This window comes from Zeugodacus cucurbitae, chromosome Y (genome assembly GCF_028554725.1).
Source record: "Zeugodacus cucurbitae isolate PBARC_wt_2022May chromosome Y, idZeuCucr1.2, whole genome shotgun sequence".
In the NCBI taxonomy this organism is placed as follows: Eukaryota; Metazoa; Arthropoda; class Insecta; order Diptera; family Tephritidae; genus Zeugodacus; species Zeugodacus cucurbitae.
In genome coordinates this window covers 10,120,001-10,131,223 of record NC_071673.1, presented here as the reverse complement: position 1 = coordinate 10,131,223, position 11,223 = coordinate 10,120,001, and the positions used below count along the sequence as shown (strand labels likewise).

Below are 11,223 nucleotides of genomic sequence, written 5' to 3'. Positions count from 1 at the left end.
TTAATAATGAAATGTTATTAATTGAGATTATTATTCTATACCTAACATAATGTAGTCGTTTTTTTTTTAATTTAACTTTTTTTGGGGTTTGTTCTTCTATTCACATAAAATATATGTGGGTAAAGAATAAAATTCAATAAAGTTAAATATTTATATTATTACGCTCGAATACTTTCATATCATATATGAAATAAAATGAAAAATAATTGAATTGAAATTATTAATTTCAAATCAAAAGAAAAACGTATATACTCTTAAAAAAAGATATATACACTATATGCATTGAAATAAAGTAAAATGTATAAAAAATGATATTATTTGAAAGTTTAACAAATACAAGAAGAAACATCGTCCTTACATTAATAATTATATTATATATGTATAGAGAACGAAAATTCTTTCTCACGATAAGATACACAGTCTCAAAGTCCGAATAAGACCGCAATAAATAATACAATAATATGAAATTTAAATGACATGAAGTAAATTATTTAATCCGACCATAGTAGAAGAAATTTCATAATTATTTATTGTCGCGATTTCGTTCTCCTTTGCATTGTGTATATGTCGTGTACTTAATTTTCAAATATTGAAAATATCATTATAAAAATTTATATAGTATAAAAAATATTATATAAATGAATAAAAAATACTATTCTGGTTGATCCTGCCAGTAGTTATATGCTTGTCTCAAAGATTAAGCCATGCATGTCTAAGTACAAACAAATTAAAAGTGAAACCGCAAAAGGCTCATTATATCAGTTATGGTTCCATAGATCGTTAACAGTTACTTGGATAACTGTGGTAATTCTAGAGCTAATACATGCAAAATAAACACGGACCTTTTGGAACGTGTGCTTTTATTAGGCTAAAACCAAGCGATCGTAAGATCGTTATATTGGTTGAACTCTAGATAACTTGCAGATCGTATGGTCTCGTACCGACGACAGATCTTTCAAATGTCTGCCCTATCAACTTTTGATGGTAGTATCTAGGACTACCATGGTTGCAACGGGTAACGGGGAATCAGGGTTCGATTCCGGAGAGGGAGCCTGAGAAACGGCTACCACATCTAAGGAAGGCAGCAGGCGCGTAAATTACCCACTCCCAGTTCGGGGAGGTAGTGACGAAAAATAACAATACAGGACTCATATCCGAGGCCCTGTAATTGGAATGGGTACACTTTAAATCCTTTAACAAGGACCTATTGGAGGGCAAGTCTGGTGCCAGCAGCCGCGGTAATTCCAGCTCCAATAGCGTATATTAAAGTTGTTGCGGTTAAAACGTTCGTAGTTGAATTTGTGCTTCATACGGGTAGTACAGCTATAATTGTGGTATGTACATTACCTTATGTATGCAAGCGTATTACCGGTGGAGTTCTTATATGTAATTAATACAATGTATTTTTTATATATTCCTCCTATTTAAACCTGCTTCAGTGCTCTTCATCGAGTGTTGTTGTGGGCCGGTACAATTACTTTGAACAAATTAGAGTGCTTAAAGCAGGCTCCAAATGCCTGAATATTTTGTGCATGGAATAATGAAATAAGACCTCTGTTCTACTTTCATTGGTTTTTAGATCAAGAGGTAATGATTAATAGAAGCAGTTTGGGGGCATTAGTATTACGACGCGAGAGGTGAAATTCTTGGACCGTCGTAAGACTAACTTAAGCGAAAGCATTTGCCAAAGATGTTTTCATTAATCAAGAACGAAAGTTAGAGGTTCGAAGGCGATCAGATACCGCCCTAGTTCTAACCATAAACGATGCCAGCTAGCAATTGGGTGTAGCTACTACTATGGCTCTCTCAGTCGCTTCCCGGGAAACCAAAGCTTTTGGGCTCCGGGGGAAGTATGGTTGCAAAGCTGAAACTTAAAGGAATTGACGGAAGGGCACCACCAGGAGTGGAGCCTGCGGCTTAATTTGACTCAACACGGGAAAACTTACCAGGTCCGAACATAAGCGTGTAAGACAGATTGATAGCTCTTTCTCGAATCTATGGATTTGTCTGGTTAATTCCGATAACGAACGAGACTCAAATATATTAAATAGATGCTTTCAGGATTATGGTGTTGAAGCTTATATAGCCTTCATTCATGAGTTCATCTTGAATGTGCAAGTGTTTGAATGTGTTTATATAAGTGGAGCCGTACCTGTTGGTTTGTCCCATTATAAGGACACTAGCTTCTTAAATGGACAAATTGCGTCTAGCAGTAACGAGATTGAGCAATAACAGGTCTGTGATGCCCTTAGATGTCCTGGGCTGCACGCGCGCTACAATGAAAGTATCAACGTGTATTTCCTAGACCGAGAGGTCCGGGTAAACCGCTGAACCACTTTCATGCTTGGGATTGTGAACTGAAACTGTTCACATGAACTTGGAATTCCCAGTAAGTGTGAGTCATTAACTCGCATTGATTACGTCCCTGCCCTTTGTACACACCGCCCGTCGCTACTACCGATTGAATTATTTAGTGAGGTCTCCGGACGTGATCACTGTGACGCCTTGTGTTTCACGGTTGTTTCGCAAAAGTTGACCGAACTTGATTATTTAGAGGAAGTAAAAGTCGTAACAAGGTTTCCGTAGGTGAACCTGCGGAAGGATCATTATTGTGTTCCTATCCGTAAATATTATAAAAAAAAACAAACAAACAAACAAAAAAAGAATAAAAAAGAAAAATTATTTTCTTTTTTTTCTTTTCATTCATTTATTTGAATGTTTTTCTTTTTTTTCTTTTTTTTTTTACTCCTTGTATTGTAGTATAATGAAAATTATATCGCATACATTGTATTTGAACGCAACAAACCTTTAAACATATATAGTTGTACTTATTATTTATAAAAATAATATAAATGATAAGTTAATTTGTTCTCATTAACGTGTAATTCCTTAAAAATATATAGAAATTAAATAAAATGTAATAAAAAAGGAATTACTGTTTTTGTTGGACTAAGACATGCGCAACTTGTAAATGTTTGGGTTGAAAATTACAATTTATTGAAAGATGTTTTAAAATAATTTATATATTATATACGAAAACGAAATGTTATTCTTTCAATAAATTAAAAACTCTTGACGTTAAATTAAAATAAACAAAAAATTATCACTCTAAGCGGTGGATCACTCGGCTCATGGGTCGATGAAGAACGCAGCTAACTGTGCGTCATCGTGTGAACTGCAGGACACATGAACATCGACATTTTGAACGCATATTGCAGTCCATGCTGTTATGTACTTTAATTAATTTTAAAGTGCTGCTTGGACTACATATGGTTGAGGGTTGTAAGACTATGCTAAATTAGTTGCTTATTCTTTTAGTCAATTAAAAGAATTTAAGCACATGGTATATTACTGGATTGTATTTTTCAATCCATAATATTAATAGCATAAAAAGAAATATAGAAAATATATTCTTGAACACCTCATATTTGAACGAAATTTTATAATAAATAAGAATCTTAGTATTCCCAAAAACAATAAAATTTCAATATTATTATTTCAAATAATATATACATTTAGAGGAACGTCTAGCATAAAATATTATTTTATTCTAGGATTGCCTTAAATGTAAAAAACCAAGAAAATAATATTGTTGTTATAATGAAGTAAGTAGTACGGGATGAAAAGATTGAATATTTATTATTAAGAAAATTATATTGGTGTTAAGAAATAATTATGTATGTTTCTTTAAAATAGCAAAAAGCTAAAATATAAAATAAATATAAATATTTTTATACAACCTCAACTCATATGGGACTACCCCCTGAATTTAAGCATATTAATGAGGGGAGGAAAAGAAACTAACAAGGATTTTCTTAGTAGCGGCGAGCGAAAAGAAAATAGTTCAGCACTAAGTCACTTTGTCTATATGGCAAATGTGAGATGCAGTGTATGGAATATCTTAATATCTAGTATGAGAAATTAACGATTTAAGTCCTTCTTAAATGAGGCCATTTACCCATAGAGGGTGCCAGGCCCGTATAACGTTAATGATTACTAGAAAGATATTTCCAAAGAGTCGTGTTGCTTGATAGTGCAGCACTAAGTGGGTGGTAAACTCCATCTAAAACTAAATATAACCATGAGACCGATAGTAAACAAGTACCGTGAGGGAAAGTTGAAAAGAACTCTGAATAGAGAGTTAAATAGTACGTGAAACTGCTTAGAGGTTAAGCCCGATGAACCTGAATATCCATTATGAAAAATTCATCATTATAACTGTGATATTTATAATATTATAGTAATAGTGTGCATTTTTTTCATATAAGGACATTGTAATCTATTAACATAATAAAATATTTATCAAAAGATCATTGGTGTTAAGTTTATTCAAATTAATTTGCTTTTAGCTTATTAACATAGAATAAATACTGATGATTTGATAAAGTGTTGATAGATTTTACATATATAATGCTTAAATTCTTTTGAATTTTACAATAATATTATTATCATTGATTTTAATATTAATTGTATGCATTTATATGATTAACAATGCGAAAGATTCAGGATACCTTCGGGACCCGTCTTGAAACACGGACCAAGGAGTCTAACATATGTGCAAGTCATTGGGTTATATTAAACCTAATGGCGAAATTAACTTAACTTTTATATAATGGGATTAATTTTTAGTGAAATATTTTACTATTAATTCAATCCCGGGGCGTTCCATATAGTTATGTATAATGATAATTTATTATTATTTATACCTCTAACTGGAGCGTACCTTGAGCATATATGCTGTGACCCGAAAGATGGTGAACTATACTTGATCAGGTTGAAGTCAGGGGAAACCCTGATGGAAGACCGAAACAGTTCTGACGTGCAAATCGATTGTCAGAATTGAGTATAGGGGCGAAAGACCAATCGAACCATCTAGTAGCTGGTTCCCTCCGAAGTTTCCCTCAGGATAGCTGGTGCATTTAAATATTATGTAAAATAATCTTATCTGGTAAAGCGAATGATTAGAGGCCTTAGGGTCGAAACGACCTTAACCTATTCTCAAACTTTAAATGGGTAAGAACCTCACCTTTCTTGATATGAAGGTTGAGGTTATGATATAATGTGCCCAGTGGGCCACTTTTGGTAAGCAGAACTGGCGCTGTGGGATGAACCAAACGTAATGTTACGGTGCCCAAATTAACAACTCATGCAGATACCATGAAAGGCGTTGGTTGCTTAAAACAGCAGGACGGTGGACATGGAAGTCGTAATCCGCTAAGGAGTGTGTAACAACTCACCTGCCGAAGCAACTAGCCCTTAAAATGGATGGCGCTTAAGTTGTATACCTATACATTACCGCTAAAGTACATGATTTATAATACAATTTCGGTTGGATTATAAATTTTGAAACTTTAGTGAGTAGGAGGGTACAATGGTGTGCTTAGAAGTGTTTGGCGTAAGCCTGCATGGAGCCGCCATTGGTACAGATCTTGGTGGTAGTAGCAAATAATCGAATGAGACCTTGGAGGACTGAAGTGGAGAAGGGTTTCGTGTGAACAGTGGTTGATCACGAGTTAGTCGGTCCTAAGTTCAAGGCGAAAGCCGAAAATTTTCAAGTTTTAATGAATTGTTGAGAATATATATTATTATGTTTTCTTCATAGTAATTAAACACTTGAATAATTTTGAACGAAAGGGAATACGGTTCCAATTCCGTAACCTGTTGAGTATCCGTTTGTTATTAAAAATGGGCCTTGTGCTCATCCTGGCAACAGGAACGACCATAAAGAAGCCGTCGAGAGGTATCGGAAGAGTTTTCTTTTCTGTTTTATAGTCGTACTACCATGGAAGTCTTTCGAAGAGAGATATGGTAGATGGACTAGAAGAGCATGACATTTACTGTTGTGTCGATATTTTCTCCTCGGACCTTGAAAATTTATGGTGGGGTTACGCAAACTTCTCAACAGGCCGTACCAAAATCCGCAGCTGGTCTCCAAGGTGAAGAGTCTCTAGTCGATAGAATAATGTAGGTAAGGGAAGTCGGCAAATTAGATCCGTAACTTCGGGATAAGGATTGGCTCTGAAGATTGAGATAGTCGGGCTTGATTGGGAAGCAATACCATGGTTTATGTACTCGTTCTGGGTAAATAGAGAATTTCGGTTCTTGTTCCCCGGATAGTAGTTACGTAGCCAATTGTGGAACTTTCTTGCTAAAATTTTATAAGAATTATATCGCAAGATATATATTCTTATTTAATTATAACGATTATCAATTAACAATCAATTCAGAACTGGCACGGACTTGGGGAAACCGACTGTCTAATTAAAACAAAGCATTGTGATGGCCCTAACGGGTGTTGACACAATGTGATTTCTGCCCAGTGCTCTGAATGTCAAAGTGAAGAAATTCAAGTAAGCGCGGGTAAACGGCGGGAGTAACTATGACTCTCTTAAGGTAGCCAAATGCCTCGTCATCTAATTAGTGACGCGCATGAATGGATTAACGAGATTCCTACTGTCCCTATCTACTCACTCGTTTGTAGAACCTCGAAGTGAACGGACGTGTTTGCGCATCATTGCGAGTTTTTAAAAGCGATTTTAAAAGTATTTTTCAGTATTTCTGAAAGTGATAAAATTTTTCGGTTTTTCCGGTCTGTCGGTAGCCTGTAGTGAAATAGACACAGTAAGCAGGTACGTGAGGGATTATACACATCGTGTGTATTCCCAAAAGTGTGTAAGGATAGCGGCTTAGGCCATTAACTAGTGTGTGGATTAGTGAACAAAGTGTGGGATTTCCCAGCAGTGCGGATATAGCGGCATCTGCCATAACAAACATTGTGTACAGTGCAGGTAGTGAAAGTTCTGTGTTTTTGTTGTGCGCGAGTGTAGGAGAAATGCCTCCACCACGGAGGAGAGGGGCAAAAGCCCCAGCGGAGAGCGAAGACTCCGGGCCTTCAATGGTCCAGGTGGAGTCATCGACCGATGAGGACGGAGTGGGGCAACCCTCGCGGCCCCCACCCAAGAGGAAGGCGCGATTAGGTTCGCCACCACAGGCGAACTCGGGCGAGAGCGGGACGGATGGAGTACTCCAGAAGCTGGATACGGTTGCAACAAAAGCAGCCGTAGGACTGAAGGTTGCGGCGAAGGACGGAGCCAGTGGAAGCAGGCAAGGTTGCCCAAACAGCAAGGTAGGGGGCAACAAGGGGGGTAAAGGGGGTGTTATTGGGGTTGAGGGCCATGTTACGGCGATGAAAGCCGTAACAGCCCAGTTGAACGAGGTTGTGTTCGGGGCGAAAAGCCTCGAAGTCACAACGATGAAGGAACTCGTAGGGATCGCCTCTAAATATGAGGAGATCCTTATGAGTGTCCTGACGGAAAATGCTCATCTTCGTGGGCAAATTGAGGGTTTGAAGGGTGGTATTGGGACATCTTCTGTCCCTCGGAGCACAGCAGGGGCGGCTGCTGCTGCTCCCTCGGCGCCTGCCCCTCCAGCACCCGTGCTGGAGGCAATTGCGCCGACGGTGAGGAAACCAGTGGAAACCTGGTCGGTTGTGGTGAGGAGCAAGGCTCCTGTGACTTCCTCAAAGGAAGTCATAAACAAAGTCGTTAAGGAGGTGGGTCCTTCACTGGGCGTTCGTGTCCATGATGTGAAGTCAATCAAGGGGGGTGGCGTAGTGATACGCACTCCCTCTGTTGCTGAGAGGGAGAAAGTGGCGAGCAACGCCAAATTCGGTGAGGTAGGGTTGGACGTTAGCGTCAATAAAAAGTTGGGCCCCAGGGTTGTTGTACAGGGTGTACATACGGAGATATCCCATGAAGAATTCATGGAGGAGCTGTTTCGGCTGAACCTTCGGGAGTTCAGCCCAGAGTCCAAAAAGACGGACGTGAGGATGGTCAGTCGTCCCTGGAAGGTGGCGACTGATGGCAGGACAAATGTTGTCCTAGAGGGTACGGACAAACTAATGTCCACCCTCCTAGATGCGGGTAGGTGCTACGTGAGGTGGTTCTCCTTCCGTGTCCGTGCGGATAGTCCCGTGACCGGCTGCTTCCGGTGCATGGGTTTTGATCACCGAGTGGCAGAATGTAGGGCCAAGGCCGACGTCTGTCGGAGGTGTGGTCAGGAGGGCCACAAGGCAGCCAGTTGCGTCAATGCCCCCCATTGTCGCAACTGTGCATTTAAAGGAAGGCCAGCTGGACATCTCATGATGTCGGCTGCCTGTCCGATTTACTGTGGGGTTGTCGGACGTGCTCTCGCCAGACATTAATGGGTGAGATTTTTCAATTAAATTGCCAGAATTCTTATGCAGTTATGTGCGAGTTAGGGAGTTGCATGATAGAGGCTGGGTGCAGCATCGCCTTACTCCAGGAGCCATACGCCACCAATTTTGGAATGGTAAGTGGTCTTCCTGGGGGTTTCAGGGTCTACACGGACCTTAGGTGTAATGCTGCAATAGTTGTGACTGACCCAAGCTATGACTGCATAGTTTTGGATTCGTCACAAGAGGGTGTATGTGTTTCTGTAGAGGGGGTGTTCGGTAGACTGATTGTTGCTAGCATGTATTGTAAGTTTAGGGAACCTATAGAGCCTTATCTGCGATACATGGATAACCTACTACTCCTTGCGAGTGGTAGCCCATTTATCCTAGGGATGGATGCGAATGCCACGTCCTCGATGTGGTTTAGCAAGTTTTCTCGATGGGCGCACAGATATCGGAGCCACATTCGGGGTCGGGCATTAAGCGAATGGATGGCCGCTAACAGCCTCCACATCCTAAATGAGCCAAGCGTGTGGTACACATTTCATGGTCCTAGAGGGGGGAGCGACATTGACGTGTCCTTGATCAATGAGGCAGCAAATAGGGCGTTCAGTTTTAGGTGGGAGATTATGGGAGGGTGGGGATTGAGCGATCATAATTTGATTAAAATTATGGTTACTCCTAATTCCCCTCCCTCGACGCATGCAAGTCCATTGCGGCGATGGCGTACCTCTGGTATCGACTTGAACCAATATGGACAGTGTGTTAGGGAAGCGGTATTGGACATACCGCTTAGTGAGTTTGAAAATCTGGGGGTGGACGAGCAAATTGCTCGGTTGTACGAATTGGTCTGGGGAGTGAACGATAGGTTGTTGAAGAAATATAAGGATTTTAGGGTTAGGAAAATAAAGTGGTGGACGCAGGAATTAACCCTGAAGAGGAGGGCTGTCCGGCGATTGAGACGGAAGTTTCAACGCGCTCGGCGGTCAAATTCGGATAGGTTGGCCCAGATTAGGAACGATTTTAGTTGTGCGATGCATGAGTATAAGGCCATGCTAATTAAAATCAAAGAAGAGGAGTGGAGGGGGTTCGTTAATGAGCATAGGGATGACCCCTGGGGTCAGGTCTTAAGGATTTGTAGGGGTCGTAGGAGGGAGGACATCACTTCTCTTCGTGTTGACGACACTGTGTTATCAACATGGAGTGAGTGTGCAGGGGTTCTGTTAGGAGCATTCTTTCCTAGGGCTGAGGAGCTGGCACCTCTTGCACAAGAGGTACCGGTTCCTCCACTTGATGATGGGGAGTTGGGATATGCCTTTAGCCTGGTTAGGTCTAAACGATCCCCAGGTCTTGATGGTTTGAACGGAGAGTTGTGCAAAAGCTTGTGGAAGTTCATTCCGGAATACTTGGAGGTCATTTACGATAAGTGCATTTGTGAGGGGTATTTTCCACGTGAGTGGAAAAGTGCTAGGGTTGTTCCTCTCCTGAAGTCACCTGATAAGATTAGGAGTGATCCACGATCTTATCGGGGCATCAGTCTTCTTCCAGTGCTGGGTAAAGTACTGGAGAGGGTTATGGTGGAACGGCTTCAGGAGCTAACGAGGGATTTGAGGTCGGATAGGCAGTATGGCTTTAGGAAGGGACGTAGTGTAGAGGACGCCTGGATGTATGTTCAGCGTGCTGTCCGGGAGAATGCCAACAAATATGTCCTTGGCATATTTGTCGATTTCAAGGGGGCATTCGATCACCTAATCTGGGATCGCGTGATTCAACGATTGGAGGAACTTGGCTGTCCGGAAATTAGTCTCTGGCAGAGCTACTTTTCGGACAGAAAAGCCTCTATCGTAGGAATGAATGGTAGCGCGGACATTAGGGTAGAACGGGGCTGCCCACAGGGATCCATCTGTGGTCCATATATTTGGAACCTAATGATGGACTCTCTGCTTGGCCAACTTGAAACGCTTTGTGGTTGTTGTGCATATGCAGACGACCTTCTGCTCCTAGTTGACGGTCGTTCACGATTGGAGTTAGAACGAAAGGGTGAACGACTGTTAGGAATTGTTCACAATTGGGGTATAGGTGTGGGGGTTGAAGTATCGATTGACAAGACGGTGACAATGCTCTTGAAAGGCATACTGTCATCGGCTCGTCCACCGATTATCCGAATGAATGGGGTCAATATCAGGTATGTGACGCAAGTCAAATATCTGGGATTGACCATCGGCGAAAGGATGTGTTTCAACCCTCACTTGGTTTACGTGGAGGAGCGATTGTTAGGAATTGCCGGCAAGATCAAGCGCGTGTTAAGGAGTGATTGGGGTCTCGGACGTCGTGCGGTTCGCACTATATATAGTGGCTTATTTGTGGCCTGTGCCACATATGGAGCCGCTATATGGTGGGAATTAGCATCAAAGGTCAGGGGTCGCCAAAAACTTCTTTCCATACAACGTTGTTTGATGCTTGCCTGTTTGCCTGTATGTCGCACAATTTCTACAGATGCGTTGCAGGTGTTGTTAGGTGCGCCTCCTCTTGACCTGATTGTTATACAGCGTGCTGTTGCATTTAGGTTAAGAAGAGGCTTAAGTGTCTCATTGCTGTCGAATTGGATTTCCGATGAGGATGTTGCGAGGGAGGGCTATCTAAGGAGCAAAAGGCTTCTATATGATAGCGTTAGGAGTAGGTGGCAAGACCGTTGGGACGATAGCCCTAGCGGTCGGGTGACCTACGAGTACATTCGGGATGTTAGGTTTGTAGAGGAAAACCCAGACTTCAGATTCTGTATGAGTCTGGGTTTCTTGCTTACCGGGCATGGACCTTTGAATGCATTTTTGCATCAAAGGAACCTTTCCGGAAGTCCGGAGTGTATATGTGGGGCACACTCTGAGGACTGGATGCATATCATAGCGGAATGCCCGATGTACTCGGACATTAGGGATCTTGGGGGTATGGGGATTAGCTGGACTGATGGACAGCTAGATGTTAGTGGTGTGCTCTCGGATAGTCGGAATGCCGAACATTTAGGGTCGTTT

General features: G+C 41.4%; 1 non-coding gene and 1 pseudogene across 1 annotated transcript; both read left to right on the top strand.

Moving 5' to 3' along the window:
• The first annotated feature begins 3,104 nt into the window (after nt 1-3,104).
• LOC128923579 (5.8S ribosomal RNA) lies at nt 3,105-3,283 on the top strand. The gene has a single exon (XR_008472353.1). It is a non-coding gene; the product is annotated as a 5.8S ribosomal RNA (ribosomal RNA).
• Nucleotides 3,284-3,736: 453 nt separating this feature from the next.
• The window catches only part of LOC128923569 (large subunit ribosomal RNA), a 9,312-nt pseudogene continuing 1,825 nt past the window's right edge, over nt 3,737-11,223 (top strand).